The following is a 13,514-nucleotide window of genomic DNA, read 5'->3' on the forward strand; positions in this document are numbered from 1 at the left end:
CTGTGAAAGTTTCGGGTCGGAAACTATGGCCTTGACTTTCATTTAAACGATTACTGTTTGTTTTCAAACATATTTGTTAAAGTGACACTCTTATTCAGAATCAATACAAACACATATATAACAAACATAAATTTTGAGTGTTTACTAAAAATAATAATAATTCAATTATGGAAAATATGAATTACTAATAACAAGATTATGACTGTGTATTTACTAGCTAAAATGCAAAAATATTAAATGATTTTGAATGAGAAAATATTTATTCTGATTTACTATCATTTCATATGGTAGAAAAACCGTGTTTTCTGCACCTTTCTTTCAAATTAAACTCACTATCCCTCATAACAGGGTTCCCACATTTTTCTGCAAGTAAAATTCCAGACTTTTTCCAGACTTTTTCAAGTTTTTTTTGCAAAGTCCAGACTTTCTCTCAACCTTTTTCACAGTTATTACAACGGCACATTTCAGTGAAATAACTTATTTGCCATTTTTAACATTTATTAAACAACTTGTTAAAAACATCAAATGTCATTTTCAAAGGGTTTTATTCTCAAAAACAAAACCTTTCACTTTCTGAACTTCTTAGACATTTATTGAACAACATGATTAACCTTTAGCATGCTGAATACTGTTGGCCCCTGTTAACACTGTAGACACGGATCAGCTGGAATGATCAGGGTCTAGGCTATTTGTATTTGCTACTTGGAAACTTAATGGCTTACCTACTATCTGTGCATAGAACAGTGTGGACCCTGATCAGCCAGCATGTTTTGGTGCCGATTGATCTCCGTATACAATACCAATTTTCGTAATTGGTGGATAAATGCATGCTTAAGGTAAATATAATCAAATATCACATTAAAAAAGTTTTACTCTCTAAACAAAAATGTACTTTCTGAACATTTTTTAAAGCTGCACTCTCATATATACTATTTTAACAACTTATTTCCTTTTTTGTCTGAGATAGATCAACTTTTGACGTAAATATCTGCAAACCAACGATAAAAGATTGTCGACAAAAGATCAGATCGCTGATTTTCATATTTTTGTTCGAAAATGTATATTTAATGGTTTATTAACGGTTAAATAGATATGCATAAAACACCAATTTTTGATCTTAAATATAAATATCTGTGATCTATCTTTTTGCCAGCAGTCTTAAATAATTGGTTTTCATGGATTTTTGCCAAAATTGGCTCGTTCCAAGACAAAAGTTGTCGAATTGTTCAATCCGTGAGAGGGAGGCTTTAAACATTTATTAAACAACTTGAACTCAAAACATCCAGTGTCATTTTAAAAGAGTTTAACTCTCTTTAAAAAAATCTACTTGCATCAGTGAGCATGCAATTCAGCTATATCTGAACATCAATCTTCATCAATCCATGGGTGAAAATGCAAAATAAGTGACTTTTTTGCACAAGTTTAAAACTATGATGTCTACTGGCCAAAGAACTGTGGTCTTCTCAATGTCTATAAATAAGTCTAAAAGCATGATCATTCATTAATAGCAAATATTTGTCAGGCTGTGTAGCACTTCGCAGACTAGTCAGATCATTGCAATTAAAATTCATGTATGTTATTGGCAGCGTATCTCAAGTTTATTTTAATGAACTAGGGCCAATTTCAGGTATTAAAATATCTTTCGATGAATGCAGGGATCGCTAATTATCCATGATCATTAGCATACTGTAGATTAAAAATATCGTTGTATATAGCACCCACGATTCTTACTGACAGCGTATATAAAGCGAATCCCGACAAACTGCGGCCAATTTCTCGTTTAAAATAACTTTTAAATGCAGACGGCAGTGCAGACACAGCTACTATGACAAATAAACGCTTGCATGTGGTAACGGAAACCTTCTTAGTCTCGATCAGTCAGCCGCTCTGATCAGAGTCAATTCAATACAGAACAGTGTCAGATGCAAGCGTCTAGATGATCGAGAGTACTTACTTTTACTAGTTTCGTACCCAAAACAGTTCGAACTTTAAATATTACTTTTCCCGGCCTTTTCCCGATTTTAACCTATAATCGCAAAATTCAAGGCATTTTCACGACCGGGAACAGACTTTTCGATATTCCCGACTTTTTCCCGTTTTCCCGGTAGCGTAGGAACCCTGTCATAAGAACCATTGTATTTTCCTTTATTTACCCTTTTTTTGGTATATTAAAATAATTGTATTAATTATGGTAATTTTATTTGGGAGTAAGAGTGCATCCTTAAAGTACATATGCAAATCAGTTCATTAAGTGTGCAAAACATTCAAGGGTAAATGGTGTCATAACAGTAGTCTGACATGTAAGTAAGGATTTGACCACTTACCCTTGCTATGATATGTTGTGCCCATATTGACATGCATGAAATCATACCAGTATAATAACATGTAGGTAAGGATTTGGCAACTAAGTTTCGCTTCATATCTTGTGCCTTTAGCGTAATCGCATCATAACGGTAGACTAAAATATTGGTAAGGAATTTGCCTCTATCCTGTGCTATAACTTTTTACCTTTCCTATAATATTAGGGATTCATGTCATAACGGTAGACTTACATTTTGGTACATAAAGGTAAGAATGTTGCCTCTTATCCTTTGTGAGATACCATGTCAATCTGTCTACGTCTTATACTAACGGGGAATCAACATATATGTCTATTAGCGGCGTAGCTTCCGTTCTGCCGAACGGCCCAGGCCTGCACCTCATTTTGCCTGCTGAGAGAGTGGTGTTCAGACCCCATCCCCCAAATGTCCCATCCCCACCGCCATTAAAACCCATGTTTAGATTACATTACATTATTTTAGGGCAATACCGGAAATGTTTGTGTGTTACAAATCTACTAAACGAGTGTCGTGACATAAGCGTCTCATGGTATGATGAAATATACATACCGCGAAATATCAAAACGTCTGTAAATAAAAAAGATTATTTTGAATGGGAATCGATATTAGCTCGGGGCGATAATACATTGACTAATGTTAACAACTCTGAAAGTTTCCCAAAACGTGAACATGATTACCTTGATCATAGTAAAGTGAAAAAAATATGTCCGATTGGATACTTCCGCATCAAGAAGATGAGGAAATGGCCAACCAATAATTTGCCGCCATACTACGGTTCGAATTCATCGTTGTCCTTGTCGAACCTGAGCTCATTCTTAATGGCACTGTGACCAGGTGATCTCAAGGAAAAGTTGTTTTCGTTGATGTGTGTACAACCTTTGTAGCAAAGCAAGTAATTAAATAAATAAATTTAAAAAAAAACGAACAAATATACAAGTAATTAAACATATTGCAGGATGATGTCTGTGACCTTGTCGAAGCCATGTCGGAGATCAGGCTTGTCTAGGTGACGAACGAAAGGACGCCATAGTATTGGAGGCATTGTATTTCAATGTAACGGATAGTTCCGTTTATAGAACATCTGCTGATGGAGATGGACGGACGACTAGTGTGGATGAAGCAGAATTACTTTTGCCATCAAAGATTGGTCGTCCCAACATTGTATTTCCTCTGGAGGAACGCCAACACGTACTACTTGCAATTTACGCTTTAAAATTTGACGGGGGGAGGCAGGCCCCCGGACCCCCTCCCCTTCTGCTATTTTGTGCTTGCACATCGGATTTAGCTACGCCCCTGTAAACTAGGGCATTGGCATTGGAAACGTGATGAGGTGAACACTATGGTGTTGCATGTGCATACGGATCGTGACATATGAATGTCAAAAGGTGCCCTACTCTGTCACTGCTTTGTTAGTTTGCTCTCTAAAATATTCATTTGTGTGTGACTTTTAATAATTAGTTATTGAAATGTGCTTTAAAACGTTTGCAAAGGCGTATACTGTAAAAGTACAGTTAAACTAATTACATCGCTCACGTTCACATGTTGAACATAATACGTATTACGACACGTACTTGTAAATCAACGAAACTCCTGGCCCCAATTTCTCGAAACTTCTTAAGTCCCTTAAAACAGGATTAAGCTAAACTCACGATTTTTGTTGTTCTATAATATGCGTTATTTTTACTTCTTTAAGAGTTTTTAGAAATTTTATAAGAAAACTCTGTATGCTAATTAAAAGAAACCATTATTCATTTATCAAAATCCATTATAAGTATGTATTTTGGTTAATTGAAATAGGCGACTTAAGCCTGTTAAGCTTAAGAAGTTTCGAGAAATTGGGGCCTGGCCCCAATTTCTCGAAACTTCTTAAGTCCCTTGTAACAGGATTAAGCTAATCTCACTATTTTTGTTGATCTATAAAATGTGTTATATTTACTTCTTCAAGAATTTTTAGAAATTATTTAGAAACAATCTGTATGATTATCAGAAAAAAACATTTTTCATTTATCAAAATCCATTTTCAGTATGTATTTTGGCTAACTGAAATAAGCGACTTAAGCCTGTTAAGCTTAAGAAGTTTCGAGAAATTGGGGCCTGATGATTCAAATGCTGATGCTTTAATGCACGTAAACAGGGAAGCCGACACAAGATTGGTACCAATTGTGTACGCTTTTAAAACCACGTATGTGAACATTAACGAGGAACTATGTTCCTATTTTCTGTTTAAAATGGATTATTTTTATATGAAAACACACGGAATATAATCGATCTAAGATCAAGTCAATACCCGACCAAAATGTAAAAAAATCAAAGATGGCTGCCAGGCACTGAAAATCGTCAGATTTTGTTTGATTAATGCATAAAACAGTTATATACATTAAGAATGAATTCATTTACTGCGTTTTCTCTATTTGCCCCACCCCACTCCAATAATGATATTAACAAAGTTTGTGTTCGTTCGAAGTTTCGTATCTCGTTTCGTTCTGAAATTATATTTATGTTCGGAAAGTTCCCGGACTGTACTAATAACATTGTTATTTTTCAACGTAGAGCTTTGAAACTTCGGTCAAGTTGAGACACATATATATTCATTTTGATAATAGCGGAAATTTGCCTAAGTCAATACATTCTAAAAATATTGTATCCATAGCAACATAATATTTGCTGTTGTGGAGCAAGCTTTATATATTCCTATAATGTTCACATTAAACGCATTTGTAACGTTAAAAAACGCGGGAAACGTCATCTTGACGTCGAACCACAACATGACGTCATTAGTACGCATTAGTACGCATGACGTCATTTGAGCAGACACCGCCTCGCAAAAAAATATCCAAAACAGGTGCTCAAAGTAAACATGCAACGCGAAATTATTGAAAAACAGCGTGTCGTGATACAGTTTCTCTAGAGTTTAGATGTTTCACCGTCGAAAACATTGATAAAGTTGAAGAAATCGTTGGAGACCAAACTTTGAGTCGCACAACTGTTTTTGAGTGGCACAGACGCTTTAAGGAGGGGCGCGAGTCAACATCCGACGACGAGAGATGTGGGAGGCCGGCACTTGTGGCGAAAAAGCGCGAAATGGTAAAGTCGATGCTTGATAGGGACCGTCGAGTGTCTACACGGAAGTGGCCGAGGAATGTGACATTGGGGTAATAACAACTTATAAGTTAATTACTGAAGAGTTTAAGATGACAAAGGTGCGCGCACGTTGGATACCAAGGCTGTTGGATGACAATCAGATAAAGGACAGGGTGAATAAATCATTGAACTTTTTGAGGTCCTATCGACGTGAAGGGGACAGATTTCTTCAAAGAATAATCACAACGGATGAAACGTTCGATCCAGAGACTAAACAGCAAAGTATGGTCTGGAAAACATCGTCTTCACCACCACCAAAGAAGGCCCGGGTGACGAAATCGAAAGGAAAATCACATGTTCATCGTATTTATGGACGCCAACGGTGTAATCTTGACACATGCGGTCCCGGCGAGCGTTACCGTAAATGCAGCGTATTATTCAATGGTAAACTTTTTTTAAACATATTTATAAACAAAATTACACATTTATATAATCATGCTATGAATCAAATTTTGAGAACTGATGCATAAATTCAATCATAACAGCAGTAAAACGGTGTAACCTCACAATGCATATTTTTTCAAATAGTCATCTTGGTTTTTAATTTTGTGTTATTTATTGAACAGGTCGTGAGGCGGGATATGGTCCAAGCACTGCGCAAGAAGAGGCCCGGCATGAAAGAGGACATAGAAATTGTTCTCTTACACCAGGACAATGCCCCCAGCGCACAGGGCCCGGTACACAGAGTTAGAGTTGGATGTTCTCGGGATCGGCAGGTTGAAGCACGCCCCCTACAGCCCAGTCCTTGCGCCACTTGATTTTGCGCTTTTCCCGGCCGTCAAAGCCCAGCTACGCGGAATCCGATTCGACGATCTCGAGAGCCTACGTCGTCACGTGCAGACAATAATGTCTTCATTTGATAAACAATGGTTTCAAACTGTTTACACATCATGGGTCAGGAGACATGAACGTTGCGTGCAAGCACATGGCCGCTATTTCGAGAAAGAGTAAACTGAATTGACGTTGACGTTATAAATTTTAACGTCGGGTTGCTCCGCCATATCGTTGGTACATGTTTTAAATTTATTGTAACTTTTTTACTGTTACATGTATGGAATCGAAATTTTAGAGTGATATGGAATAATAGATGAAGTAAATCCGTACTTAGTTTCATTATAATACAATGAGCCTTTCAAAAGGTATGCGTTCAGTCCGGGAACTTTCCGAACATACCTATGACGTATTGTTAAAGGTGAAATAGGATCATGTATTTTGCGATACGTATTGCTTGTGTATATAATAAAACAGAGAAACACAATTATTAAGATGGATATCAAAGTCATTCTAATAAACTGATTACCTGTTTATATGTGTTTGTATTTTTTTCAGATGCATGTGTCAAGTCGATTTTATATATTGTTGTGCATTATCTTTTACATACCAAGGGGGAGGACGTAATTTCGTTTCATGCAAACATTAAGTGATAAAAATGTTTCATGGCAAACGAAATGGCGGATTTAGAATAAAAATTACCGATTCTGGTAACAGCTTTTGCCTGGTAAGTGGACTTCTTCTTTAAATTTTGAAAAAATGTATGCATCCAGTATGTGGCGAAAAACATATTCTTCCATCGACATCTTAGTTTGGTATCATAACTTTAAAGGTAAAAAAGTTATCTTACCTGTTTAATATGTGTAAGCATTCTTTAACAACTAGAGCTACCATAAAATGGAACTGTAGAGTACAATTCAAATAAAAGTACACTAAGTTATGGGGTTCAATAATATACCTGGGTTCAGTCAAAACATAGTATTTGAAGTAAATTGCAAAGGAGTTGATATATACATATATTTACCACACTTTCTTATAGAACGGACATCAGACGTCTGTTGTTAAATTAAAACAAATGTATATTTTTATAGTTCACAAGTCTTTCGACCTCAAAACAAAGTCACATTATGAGCACTATCAATGTTTGGCGAGGTTTCGTTTCCCATTAACCAGTCACTAGCAGTGGTTGCTAAGCTTGAGTTCATCTGCGTCCCTACCATCGTCCCATCCTGGAGAAAGTCTTGAAGCTTATCCAGCTCAAACAGTTTGGTCCCCCATGTGTTTATTGCCAGCATCGAAACACCGATGCCTATTATCTTCATAGGCAGTCCGACCAGCGCCTAACAAAAAATCATGATTAATACTAAGCGACGGGTACAGCAGTCCAATATATAACAATGGGCTATTTTTCAAAACTCTGTTCAAGAGAACAACGTTGATAACGGCATCATTGCTAACGATCAAGTGTTTACGTCTCGGGAAGTTTCACGGAAAGGCCTGTAATCAGAAGGGCTTCCTAAACATTTAAAGACAACTGTTCCAGTTGTGTTTTACTTATTTAAATATATCAACATTTCTTAAAATAGTTCGTCTTAAAAAATGACAATTATCGTTAACAACCATGTACATTTTCACACAGTTCTTATCCAAAGATGTGATTCGTATGGCGACCAGATTGTATTAAGTTGTTAAAAGAAATCACAAGACGATCAAATTTCGTGTTTGAATCAGGCCCTGCCTGAATTATTTCAAAAGGAAACACTCTAATCAAAGAGTTCCGAAATCAACGTACAGTGCAATATACAAGAGTATACCATATTAGGTGTAGATACATATCCTGTTGCAAACACAGTGGCAGTAGGAGGAGCCGCTACTGGTTACATGAAGTACAATGAAATATACAAGAGTATGCCTTTCAATATCAGGTATATATTTATAGCCAGTTGCAAACACAATGGCAGTAAGAAGAGCCGCTTTTGGTAACATGAGGTAGAGTGCCTTATAAAAGAGTTTGTCTTACCTTATCAGGTATAGATAGATATCCAGTTGCAAACACGAGTGCAGTACCAGGAGCAGCTAGTGGTAACACGAAGGCGAACGAACAGGCAATCGCAGTGGTTACCATCAAATACAGGGGGTTGATCCCGACAGACACGGACTGGAATAAAGCAACGGGTTGTTTAATGGTGATAAGAAGATTTAAAGTTGACTTCCTTTATGAAAAAAACCCAATTAAATCTATAGAATTGTATATCTATGAGATTTGAAGATCATGTATTTAAAACAATATATCTTTAATACGCGTTAACGATGCAGAAGAAAAAAAGATATTATGTAGTTAAAACATGAATCATGATTTATCTGTGGATTTGGTTACACCTCTATCATGAAATCATGTGTTTATTTGTTGCTGAAATGTCTACAAATTTCATTGTGCACACTCATGCTAGTAAAGGTATTTGAATACATAGAGGACAGCTGTAATGCTAATACGAGTACCATATCTCTAAGAATCGGAATAAAAAGCTGAGCGGTTGCGGGGTTACTCATCACTTCTGTTACCATGCCAACAACAACTAGAATTATCACGTTAAGAACGATCGGTTCTCACTGTCCGAACGCCTTGAATTCATTTCAATCCAAATGGATAATCCGGATATCTGAAATAAAATATGAAAATTTGTTTTCCAATCAAAATCTACCTTTAACCGTTCATTGATAAGAAAACGTTTATATCTTAACAAAAACATTCGTTTCGTCATTCAACACAAAACAACAGATCGATAACAAGTAATTCATAGCATATGTAAAGAAAACGTTGTGTTAATCAATGTTTATACATTGATGAAAAGAAACATTTATTGCAATCGACAGAACATATGCGGTTATGACCAGGTAAGAAATTTTGTGTAGGTGTTGGTCTTGCCTGATTGGCTCTAGCCATTGCAAACCCTCCGCCCATCAGACTCACTCCCCAAGATAGCTGTTTTGTTACCATTTGCCATTTTAGGATCGGCGTATAAGACGGAATTCCTATAAAATGAGAAAATATATATATATAAATTCTTAATTACTCAGTAGTACCTATTGAACAATAATATTTCTTTTAAATTCAACAAAGTTAGCGTCTGCATTCCATTAACTATTAAAATGATGTTTGAACACGCATTTAGTTTATTACCATCACCCCAAAACCGAATGGTAGTTTTTTCACTGGCAATATTAACAAAAGGGTGCTCAGAAGAATACAAGGTGTGGATTCTAAGACCAAACTGAAAATAACAATAAAGTCATACCAGGGAAACATGGTGCGATCGAACTCAATGCATGACATTCAGGCTTTATTCACACCACCGTTATCATATTTGGACAAAGTGTTTCATTGGAAAAATGGTATAACGCAATTTATTAACGCCTGGTAATAAGATAATCGTCTACCTAAACTCATTGTTTACGTCTTCAACAATAAAGATCTTCCCCCATCCGTCAATATTTGGAGGATTTCGAAACAGCCAAAACATCACCATGGAAGCAAACACGACAAGGACTTCTGTTTTGCAAAACTAAAACGCAGTGACATTCAATATAAATTATCAGTTAAATCAAAATACATTTCAGTTTACAAATACAAAATGGATTTTAAGATAGAGGTCCAAGTGCTTTGGCACATTTACGAATAACACCATCTATTGCCGCTATAGCTTCCGGATCCATCCGACGAAAGCAGCTGCAATAAAAACATAGAGCATGAGTATCTGACTTCTTGAAATAGTAAGTGACAACAAATAATTGAAAAAAAAAGAAAAACTAAACCAGTTGTTTATGACCACTATCTAAAATAGAATAAAATATATATAAATAAAATAGTATAAATTTGCACATTTGATTGATGGTGATCTCCACCTGATCATTTGCAGAACGGCCTCCTGCTCGGCTAAAATACAAAGTTGAGTGGGAAATAAAATAATGCTTTTAACGAGTACAACTGCTCCCCCCCACCACCCCCCTTAGTTTAATACATACGTACAATGCAGGTTTAGACGTTATTTGATATTTATTGTTATATTTCCGTGGAAAAGTACTAGTTTTTAACAAACGTATTTCAGATGTACTTTTATTATAAAACTAACGAAATATCAAACCAAATCAAACCAAACCAAACAAACCTGACTGTGCTCTGACTTCTTTGACAGACTCACACACGGCCAGTATAATTGGAATCATCATGGCGGTCGCTGACGTGTTGTTGATCCAGAAGGAAAGAAACCACGTTGTGACCATGGCGCAAAACATTTACCTTAAGGGAGATGAGAACTTTTAACTCAAACGTACATAATAAGATAGAAAAAATGTTTTGGCTACAATGCATTTGAAGCTACATTAAGTGTTTAAATTAAGGGAACGGATTCAAAAAAACGTTCATCATTTTAAAAAAACGTTAATTCGAATGAAGTATTTCGTGCCAATACTGCAAACTAATATTATTCCCATTACATTCATATTCCGATCAAGGCAACTGTTTTTGATTTAATTTAATACTTCTGACACAGTTATTGTACAAAATGACGCTTGTGATTGGTCAATTGGCGTTTCATTGCAGTTAAACGTATGTGACGTCGATGAAAAAAGTGACAAACAGCGGGAGGTATTATCCGAGTTGTATTGCTGCATTATGCTCCAAGATACGTTCTGCAAATAATGGGAGTAAGTGTACACAATGAAAATCTTAGCATTGCGGTTGATATATCTATGAAAGCTTTTGGTCTCCCACTGACAAAAGGTTTTCATAAACCGATGAACTGCAATACTCAAACATTTTATCCTTAGATACATGAGCTTAAATTTATATTTACGACAAAGAGGACATACATGATAGGTAGAGCTCCAACAAGGACGAGGACGTACAGGGTTATCCTGGGATGAAGTCTAGTCTCTTCTAGCGTCATAGCAATGAGCAGAACTCCAAGGAGCAGCATCGTTATGTCCTGGAAAAAACAACAGTGTTGATTATTAGAATACTAAGCTCGAAATAGAACGATGACGTTGATAGATAATTGAGCAACGTCGATATGTCTTTAAAAAACAGTGTTAATTATAAGAATGCTAAACTCGAACACAAACGATAACGGAGAGAGATATATTGTTATAAAGTCTAGTCTCCTCCAGGGCCATAGTAGAAGCAGACATCCAAGGAGCAGAATCGATATGTCATAGAATCAAGATAAACAAGAGATGTTTGTCAAACATTATGCCCCCCACCCTTCTGAGCGCCATGTTGTCAGGATTATATGGACACTTGAATAAAATATGCAATGACAGCTGATTTGTCACTGACATTTGATGCTGATAAGGCAGTTATAAGATAAGGACCATTCAAAAGGTGGAGATAGAGTGTGTTATGACCATGACCTTTGACTCTATGACCTCAAAATCCATAGGAGTCATCAGCTGGTCACCAAAAATCTAAATGTCAAGTTTGAGGGCCATGGGTGCAGGTATTGACAAGTTATTACACAGACAAGCTTTTTTCGTTCGAGGTCACTGTGACCTTGACCTTTGACCCGATGACCCCTAAAATCATATGGGGTTATCTACAGGTCAGACACAACTCCAAGTCAGGTTTGAGGGCCATTGGTGCAGTCATTGTCGAGTTATCACTTGAAACATTTTCGCATTCAAGGTCACTGTGACCTTGACCTTTGAACCAATGACTCCTAAAATCAATAAGGGTCATCTCCTGGTCAGGCCAAACTTCCATGTCAAGTTTGATGATCATAGGTTCAGGCATTGTTGAGATATCACTAATAGAAGATTTGTTAATTTTTTAATTCATTAATGGTAACTGTGACCTTGACCTTAGCACGGTGAACCCCAAAGTCAAGAGGGGTAATCTACTGGTCACGCACAATCTTCATGTCAAGTTTGATGACCATAGGTCCAGGAATTGTCGAGTTTGCTTTCAAGATCTCTGTGACCTTGAACTTTGACTCCTTAAATCAATAGGGGTCATCTACTGGTAAAGCCCAACCTCCAAGTCAAGTTTGAAGGTCATGGGTGCAGGCAATGTCGAGTTATCACTCGGACAAACTTTTACCATTCTAGGTCACTGTGACCTTGACCTTTGACCCAATGACCTCTAAAATCAATAGCGGCAATCTATTGGTTAGGCCCAACCTCCAAGTCAAGTTTGAGAGCCATGGGTGCAGGCATTGTCAAGTTATCACTCGGACAACCTTTTACCATTCAAGGTCACTGTGACCTTGACCTTAGACCATTGACCCCTTAAATCAATAGGGGCCATCTACTGGTCGTGCCAAACCTCTAAGTCAAGTTTGAGGGCCATGGGTGTAGGCATTGTCGAGTTATCACTCGGATAACCTTTTACCATTCAAGGTCACTGTGACCTTGACCCTTGGCCCGATGATCCCCAAAACAATAGGGGTCATGTACTGGTCAGGCCCAACTTTCTTATCAAGTTTGATGACCATAGGTCTAGGCGTTGTTGAGTTATCAGTCGGACAAGCTTAAAAAATATTTTACCATTAAAGGTCACTGTGACCTTGACCTTTGATGACCCGATGAGCCCTAAAATCAATAGGAGTCATCTACTGTTCACGCCCAACCTTCACGTCCAGTTTGATTACCATACGTCCAGGAATTGTTGAGTTATCACTCGGACAATCTTTGGTCTACCGACGGACCGACCGACCGACCGATCTACCGACCGACATATGCAAAGCAATATACCCCTCTTCTTTGAAGGGGGGCATAATTAAGATAAAATTCTATACACAGGCTAGGTTGAGGTCCGACAAAGTTCGGGGGTGAAGAGAGATATCCTGATATAAAGTATTATATGTGCAACTATCAGAGCGATGAGTAGGCCTCCGAGGGGCAGTATCAATATTGCATGAAAAACAGGGTTGATTATATGTAGACTGACATCTAACAAGGAAGTCAATGATACGACGTCTCGTCTCCTATAGCGCCATGACAAGTTGCAGATCTCCAAGGAGTAACAAAGAGTAGAAAGAGCTCTAATACGGACGAGGACTAGCGCCATTCTTCAGACTTACATACTGGTACGTTATTTAATTGCAATATCATATCTAGCAAACAAGAGCTGAAACATTCAGGTGACAACAGCCATTGATTCGGCCGTGTCGGACGGAAATCCATTATTAGAGCATACGCCAGATGTTATTCGGACAAGCCTTTTTGTGAAATTTAAGAGGATATATTTTTGGCAGGAACGAATAACTA

At 37.2% G+C, this 13,514-nt stretch overlaps 1 pseudogene; it reads right to left on the reverse strand.

Moving 5' to 3' along the window:
- Positions 1-7,360: 7,360 nt before the first annotated feature.
- On the reverse strand, positions 7,361-12,898 carry LOC128223580 (Na(+)/citrate cotransporter-like; annotated as a pseudogene).
- Between the last annotated feature and the right edge of the window lie 616 nt (positions 12,899-13,514).

This window comes from Mya arenaria, chromosome 17, assembly GCF_026914265.1.
Source record: "Mya arenaria isolate MELC-2E11 chromosome 17, ASM2691426v1".
In the NCBI taxonomy this organism is placed as follows: domain Eukaryota; kingdom Metazoa; phylum Mollusca; class Bivalvia; order Myida; family Myidae; genus Mya; species Mya arenaria.